The sequence below is a fragment of the Humulus lupulus genome, chromosome 3 (assembly GCF_963169125.1).
Source record: "Humulus lupulus chromosome 3, drHumLupu1.1, whole genome shotgun sequence".
Taxonomy (NCBI): Eukaryota; Viridiplantae; Streptophyta; class Magnoliopsida; order Rosales; family Cannabaceae; genus Humulus; species Humulus lupulus.
In genome coordinates, this window is record NC_084795.1 from 267883214 (window position 1) to 267892152 (window position 8939).

An 8939-nucleotide genomic window follows, 5' to 3' on the forward strand; every position below is an offset into this window, starting at 1 on the left:
CTTAAGTAACCTCAAATAAAACCTAGTGCTCGGGGTCCCGAAAACACCACCGGGGACACTATAGTCGAAACTTCCAGAATTTCACCCTGATCTCAAATATTCCCAATCTATCACCAAATAAACATTTCTATTACCCCAAAATTGACCCCGTTATGACAAAACCGCTAATCCATTATATATGACTGTCTCATGTCGAATAGCTCAAATATATCTCCATAATAATTAAATCTCATTCACAAATTACAATATGCACCCAATTTACAAATATGCCCTCAACAGGCCAAATTACCAAAATGCCCTTATAATTATAAATACACCCATATGCATCCATCTATCATCATATAATAATATAATTCACATTAACACGCATATGATCATTAAATATCATAATAAATCAATTATGGCCCTCCCGGCCTCGTAATCAAGGTCCTAAACCTTATTAGGAAATTTGGGACATTACACTCGGGGTCACTTTGATGATTAGAACATTACCGGGAATAAAAGGGTAATGGGATATGATTTATTGGTATTTGAGAATATTGAGAATAGCGGGAATTGGAGAGCGTTAATTATAATTAACGAGATAGGCGAGAAAGGACGGTTTTACCCTTGGGAGACTTTAGAAGCCTTAAATGACCTAGGGACATTTAGGTCATTTAGCTTGGATATATATGGGGTTTAGTAGGCTATGGAAACAGAACAAAATAAAGCCCCATCCTCATCTTCTCTTCTTCTTCTCCTGTACATGTTTTCCCCTTCACTTTTCTTTGAATTTTGAGAGCCCAAATTGAGGAGTTAGGCTAGGAGATCAAAGGTGGGAGCTTAGGAACTTGATTCAGCCATTAAAGGGGATTCAAAATCAAGTTTGAGGTAAGTTCCAGCCATTAGTTTCATGGTATACTCTGTTTTAGCTTTGAACTTTCAGCTTGTGATTTCTTAATGGAAAGTTTGAATTAAAGGAAGTTTAGTTGATGTTTAACTTGGGTTTTGATGTAAGTGAGTTGTTGATAATGTTTAGTGGTTGAATTGGGTGTTAGGTTGAGGTTTGGGACTGGTTTGAAGGTTTTTTTTCGAGGAGAAACGCAGGGGAAGCAAGCTGGTGGCTTGCTGGTTTGCGTAATGTGCCGCGGCCTGTCTATGGTGTGTTGCGGTCTGAGTGTGTTTCTGGGAAGAAATATGCTTCTGTCTGAGGGTGAGTCGCGGCCCATAGAGGCAGATTTGGCCAGAATAGGGTTTTTGACTTAGGGATGCTTGCCATAGGCCTCGGGGTTGATCTTACTACTTGGTTAAGTGTGGATTGATGTCCCAGAGGCTAGATATTGGTTTGGGAACTTGTGTTGATCATTTTTATTGATGGTATCCTATATTTGGTTATGACTAGGTGACCGCTAAAGGACTAAAAGTTGATCGTTCTCAAGGGTCGTTCTTTTAATCATTCTAGCTCGACTTTGAGGTAAGAAAACTGCACCCTGTGTATATGTATGACATGCATGGATATTAATGATGCATGTTGGTTGATTATTGAGTATGACATGCATGGCTATTATGATGCATGTTGATTGATTATTGAGTATGACATGCATGGCTATTATGATGCATGTTGGTTGATTATTGAGTATGACATGCATGGCTATTCTTGATGCATGTTGGTTGATTATCAAATTTGACATGCATGGTTGTTATTAGTGCATGTTGGATTGCTGGATATATTGCATATGATGCATGAGAAACATGTGATTAGGACATGCTTTGTATACTGAGTATGATATCGTTCAGAGCTTGAGCCTCTGTGTTTATGCATGGTCCTAATTGTATTAATACCTGTTTAGTAAGCATGCTGAATACCCTGTTTATGGATATGGAACATGTGATATATGACTGGTGGCACGACTTACTTGTGTATGACACTGACTAGTCAGGGACCGACTCTAAAGTCGAGAATCATGCATTGAATGGCTCCATGGCATTAATGCTGGACCGACTCTAAAGTCGAGAATCATGCATTGAGTGGCTCTATGGCACTAATGCTAGACCGACCCTAAGGTCGATGATCACGCATTGAATATCTCCATGGCATTAATGCAGGACCGACCCTAAGGTCGAAGAACTTATAAGCGCTTGCCTGGTCTATGACCAGATGTTTATAGCCAAGGTATATGACCCCGGTGACTGTTTGTCACATGGCTAGGGGACGTTGTCCATAGCACGACTCTAGAGTCGGGAGGAAGGTTATGTTAGTGACCATTCACCATGCACCTGTCCTGATCAAACTTATGAAAGAATCACTTATTAGTTAAGCTCTGGTGACCCTATCGTCACATGGCTAGAGGGAGCTATGCTCATTATTGTGACTTTTGGCTATTGTCACCTATTTGCCTGGACTGATAGTCCTGAATGGTTATTATGATCGTTGTTGATATTATATCACACTTTATTGTGTTTTCTTGCTGGGCTTCGGCTCACGGGTGCTAAGTGGTGCAGGTAAAGGCAAGAGGAAGCTGGACCATCCTTGAGTTGAAGAGCTTAGGTGATGATGTGTACATATGCAGCTGCTCGTCCACCACGGCCGAGGTTTAAAGTGGAACTAGGGTTGAGCCCTGTTTTGCCGCTTAGAACGGCCTGTTGTAAATATTTTCTGTAATAAACTCTGAAACTTTATTTTTGGGATCCCAATATATATATTAAACGTTCTAGTGAAACGTTACATCTTAACCAAAATGTTTAATCCCTAAACCGCTAATCATACTTAGTTATACGTTTTTGGCCAAATGACTCGATTAGCGAGTTTAGCACTGTTTACAAGGCACACCGTAACGGTCCCTGAAGTTGGGGCGTTACAGCAACAATCAATAAGATTAATCCATTTCTCAAAGAAGCCAATCTGGGAGAGAATAACTTTCAAATAAGGCCACTCAACACAGTCGTACGCCTTGCTCATATCAAGTTTCAGAGCCATATACCCATCATTGCCACTTCGCTTCCTCTTAAGATAGTGCAGAACTTCAAACGAGACCATGATATTGTCTGTTATTAGACGGCCAGGGATAAAAGCGCTCTGGGAGTCAGATATAATCTGATCCAGAACTTGTTTCAAGCGATTAGCAAGAACCTTAGAAGCCACTTTATACAAGACATTGCACAAAGATATCGGTCTCAGATCACTCAACTATTTTGGATTCTTCTTTTTTGGAATAAGAACCACATTTGTATCATTGATACCATCAGGAAGAGTCACCATATTAAAAAAATTCCTGACAAAACTCACCACGTCACAACCCACTATTCTCCAAAATTTCTGGTAAAATGCTGGGGTCATTCCATCTGGCCCAGGTGACTTATCAGGGTGCATCTGAAACAGAGCAACTTTCACTTCTTCTTCTTCCACTGGTTTCAAAAGCTCCATATTCTGTTGATCAGTGATGCTAGGCTGAATACAATTAGTAATCGTACTCCAATCCGTGTGGCTGGCAGTGAACAGTCCAGTGAAATAACTGCTAATAGTATTAGCTAGGCCTGAGTTCCACTCTAACCACTCACCAGAGGCATTCCTCAACCTAGAAATGTGATTCTGCCTACGTCTTGCACTTACTGAAGCATGGAAAAACTTGGTATTTTGATCTCCTTCTTTTAACCAAAGTTGCTTTGATCTTTGCCTCCAGAAGATCTCTTTTTGAGTAAGAGCTTCATATAATTTTTGTTGTTCCTCCTTATATCTTTGTACTGCCCCAACATCTCTTCTACCTTTTAGCCGTCTGAGGTTCTTCTTGCACAAATCAATTCTTTGATTGAAGTTGCCAGTAACTTCTTTCCCCCAACTTCCCAACACCTGACCACAGTAAGCTAGCTTACCTTGAATATCCCTATCGGTACAACTATCCCAAACATCACTAACAATTTGCTAGCAAACCGACTCTCTCAACCAAGCATTTTCAAAACGAAACTTCTTCTCTAAAGGGCTAGACTGAGTGAAACTTGGTTCCAACAACAGAGGGGAATGATCAGAGGTAGACAATTCTAGATTGAAAAGCTTTGCCACTGGGAACATGTGTAACCAACTATGAGAAGAAAGAGCTCTGTCTATACGGACCTCAACCCATCTGTTTGTACCAAAACCCATTTCCCAAGTAAATTGATAACCATTTAACTCCAAGTCTATTAAGCCACACTCATTGAGAACCTGTTGAAAACCTTCCAATAGCCAATTAGGATAAGGAGCACCACCTTTTTTGTCTTCATGACTGACCACATTGTTAAGGTCTCCAATCAAACACCACGGCAGCTCTGACTGTTCATGAAGCCTTCGAATTAGGCTCCAGGTTCTTCTTCTAAGGGCTCTATTTGGTTCTCCATACATCCCTATAAGCCGCCACTCTCGAACACCTTCCTCCTTCACCATCACGTCTATATGATTCTGAGATAAGCTTAACAATTCGATGTCATCTTTACATTTCCACAGCAGAGCAATACCCCCACTTCTACCTTCGGCATCTACAGAGAAACTACCATCAAAACCCAGATGATTTTTCACTCTGTCTATTCGGTCTACTCTACTTAAAGTTTCACATAAAAAGACATATTTGGGCTTCTTTTGATATACTATATCCTTAAGGAATTGTAAAGCTCATGGGTTCCCAAGCCCACGGCAATTCCAGCTGAGGACACTCATTGAGATAGGCGAACCCCAAGGCCAGGACCCGCCAGCTGCACATTTTTTGAAAGCCCATTAGATGAGTGACCCGTAACACCCTCCATATCCTCATTCGGCCCAACAACACCTTCCTCAGTCGTACGGTGTCGTTTAGGGTCATTAATAGTTAACTTAATATTAGGAATATCTGCCTCATCTTCAACCTGATTCAAACGGGTTCCACCTTCCCTCCTCAATCCCTGATTTTCCTCCTCCATAAATGAATTCTGACCTCCAGCAATCCCACTATTACCGCTCCCGTCCATCCCTCCTGTTCCCCGCGAATCCAGCTTGGTCAAATCCCCACTCATAACACCACCTTCCATATTTATATGAACCCCTATGTTACCACCCTCATATTGACCACCGTCAATGAACGGCGCCTGAGAAGAAGAGCCCGACCGCAGCCATTTAGATCCAACCATTTTGTTCTGTCGCCGAGAAGCTGCACGCATCCAGGCCCCATATGGCTTCACAATCTGCTCCAATGGAGTATCAAACAGCTTATTACAAAACCTCTCGGAGGGACCAATGTTCCCACATATAAAGCAAAATGTGGGTATGTATTCGTACTTGAAAGTGACCCAAAATCAGTCACTACCACTTTTACGGATCTTCATTCTCCTTTTGATTGGGATATCAATATTAAGTTTAACTCTCACTCTAAGATAGTCCCTTCAGACCCCTATAAAATTATTCGGATCAGATTCTACAAACGTACCCACATTATTCCCCACATCCTTAACAACCTTTTCAGACATGAAGCCCGGTTGCAAATCATGTATCTGGATCCAAATATCAAGCCTGTTCAAGGTGATTTGCCTCGGATTATCTCCCTCCTTCAAGCGTTCAAATATTAATTGCATCCTATCAAACGTCCAAGGGCTCCCTTCATGACCCTTTTTATATCAACTTCATGATAGAATTGAAAAAGACAGAGATTGCTTTCCAGCTCCTTTACATACATACCCCTCCCAGGTCGCCACAACGCAGCCATCATATGTTGCATTGGTTGAAAATCAATAATTCTTTCTGTAAAAAAACGGCCAACAAGGCACCACCTTGTATCCACCCCTGATTCATCGTTTTCAACAGAGTCATAAGATATCCCACCCTCATTCTCCTCTTCCAGATTGATCATTGAGCACCTCTCCTCCAACTTCTTCACAGACATATTGCTAGCCGGCATTCTTTCTTTAGAAAAAAACTGGCAGAAACTTCATACAAACTTTCCGACCAACAAACTTACAAAGAGACAACCATGTCAATAGACAAGACAAGACTTATAAAAGTAGATTTTTAATTTACCTAATTGGTGCTACTTCTCATGGATTATCTTAAAGTTTGCACTTACGACTAATAATAATTTTACTTGGTAGAATGTATCTCGCCTTGTATTTTGACTAATGTAATTAACAATTTTTATCAATGAGCATTGGTCTTTTTGTTTTGTTTTGTTTTTTTTTTAAAAAACTTTTGTTTCTCTTTTCTTTCCACCTCCTCCTCATCATCATTTACATGTTTTTGGGGAAAAGTTGAGAACTATTGGTTTTTATGAGTAATTAACTAAAATTAGACACTAAATATATTTAGTTAAACTTCATCCATTATTATCATGAGACTTCCCAAATTACCCTTATTTGAGCATATGGTTATAATTGTTGTTGTAGTGTGTATTATATGTGTCCTGTTATTATTAAGTTGGAAATGCATTCTAATTGTATATTGAAATACCTAAATAAGAATTTTAGGCTCATAACAACCCATACTAGGCTCAAATAGTACTAGTTTTGAAATGTCTTCTAAGTGTTTGTCAAAATAACTCATAAAAACAAAAGTTGCAATTGCAAAACTGAAACTTTTATACTGTCATATATATGTGTGACAACTATATTAATAGGATTGTATTCAATCTATGAAAAATTATTCTTTAAAATGTAAAGATCAAAGCTTAAAATCTAAACTACAATTCTTTAAAATTTAAACTACAAAACTTAAAATGTAAACCACAATCATTTAAAATATAAACCTCAAGACATAAAATTTAAACTATGACCTTTAAAAGTTTAACATCAATGCTTAAAATATAAACCATAACTCTTCAAAATGTAAATCACAAAGCTTAAAATTTAAATCACGTCTCTTTAAAATTTTACCTTGTGGTTTAAATATTAAACCACAATACTTGATATTTTAAGCACAACTTTTTAAAATTTAAACCACGACTCTTTAAAATTTAAACTACGTCTCTTTAATATTTAAACCACAAGACTTAAAAGTTAAACCACTAGACTTAAAATCTAAACTACGACCATATAAAATATAAATTATGATCCTTTAAAATCTAAATCACGACTATTTAAAATTTAAATCACTAGTCTTTAAAATTTAAACTACAAGACTTAAAATTTAAACCACGACTCTTTAAAATCTAAATCACAAGGCTTAAAATTTAATCCCAACTTTTTAAAATTTAAACCACAAGACTTGAAATTTAAACTAGGACTATTTAAAATTTAAACCACAAGGCTTAAAAGTTAAACTATTAGGCTTAACAAAATAAAATGTATAGATTTTTAGTTATTAATTTAACCATGTATTTGTTGTGTTTATTTGTAATTATATATAATTCAAAGATATTAATTGACAACTTGAAAATCTCCCAACTTCAAGAGACTTAAAAAAAAAAAAACAGGAGAAATCAATCTACCATAATGTTTAGGGAAGTGTTGCACTAAAGTTACTAAGCTGTTTTTTTTAATGGGATATTAGCGACATAAATACATACGTTCATGTATTTGTTGCACTTAAATATCTAACTTGTTTTCTTGACAACATAAATACCTAACATTTATTTTTTGTTGCAACTGTTACTTTTTCCCGTTAAGTAGAAAATACAAACTTTTTAAATAGAAATATTGTCGGGATACATACCTAAGTTTATGTAATTATTGCACTTAAATACCTAACTTTTAATTTTTGTAGCATAAATAATAAAAAAAGTTCAGTTTAAAAAAAATTAAATCCTAAATTTAATTAATACAAAATTAAAAAATAATTTATAATATCTAAGATTTTTCAAAAGATTTAAATATATATAAAAAATATTTATTCAATTAAAAGTTAGGTATTTAAGTGCAACAATTAGATAAACATATGTATTTATACCGCCAATATCCCTATTTAAAAAATTGGCATTTGCCACTTATAAAAAAAAGTAACAGTTGCAAAAAAAAGTAAACGTTAGATATTTATGCCGTAAAAAAAATAAGTTAGATATTTATGCCGTAAAAAAAATAAGATAGGTATTTAAGTGCAACTGAAACATAAACTTAGGTATTTATATTGCCAATATCCATTTTATATTGCAAAAGTCACATATTACACAAATTTTGACTCAATTTTAATTAATTAATAAAAATATTATATAATTCTAACATTGAAAATTATTTGAAATCTATTTGAAAAAATAAAAAAAAATTTAAAATTTATAACATGAGAAAATGATTTAATTTTAATTAAACTAATTTTTAATTACTTAATGACTTAAACCTTTGGTTGATAAAAATATGATTTAAGGATAGATTATATATGAGAAAGATGAATGGAGATGATGGAAGGGAGTAAAAAGGTATTAAAATAATAAAAAATGATTATTAGTATATTTACAATATTATTCATATTACTTTTATTTCTTATTTTCAAAGGTAAAAAGAAAAATACATACCAAATTTATACTTCTCTTTCTCAATCCCTCCTATTAAAAAATGATAGATTTTGGTGAGCCGTTGATTGACAATCCACATCCTTCCTCACTCCTTGACCCTACCTAGTCCATAGTCTTAAATCTATCATTTCTCTAACCCCTCATACTAAACAAAGGGAAGTACAATATTTCAAACTATTTAGTGATTTAAGTGTAATATTTTAGATTACCTACTGAATTTTGTTGTATGCAATATTTAGTGATGTAAGTGCAACCTTTCAAACAACTTATTGACTTTTGAGTTAAAAAAAAAACTACTTAACAACTTAAATGCAACTTTTTAGACTACATAGTAAGTTTGTCATAAAAAAAACTACTCATTCACTTAAGTGCTACCGTTTAGACTACTTAGTACTGTATTACCAGTTGACACTCATAATTTTTATTCTTTTGAAAGTATTTATTGTTCATTGACACTCTTAAAATTTATTCATTAGAAAATGTTTATTATCTGTTGCCACTCATAATTTTTTTTCCTTATTTGAT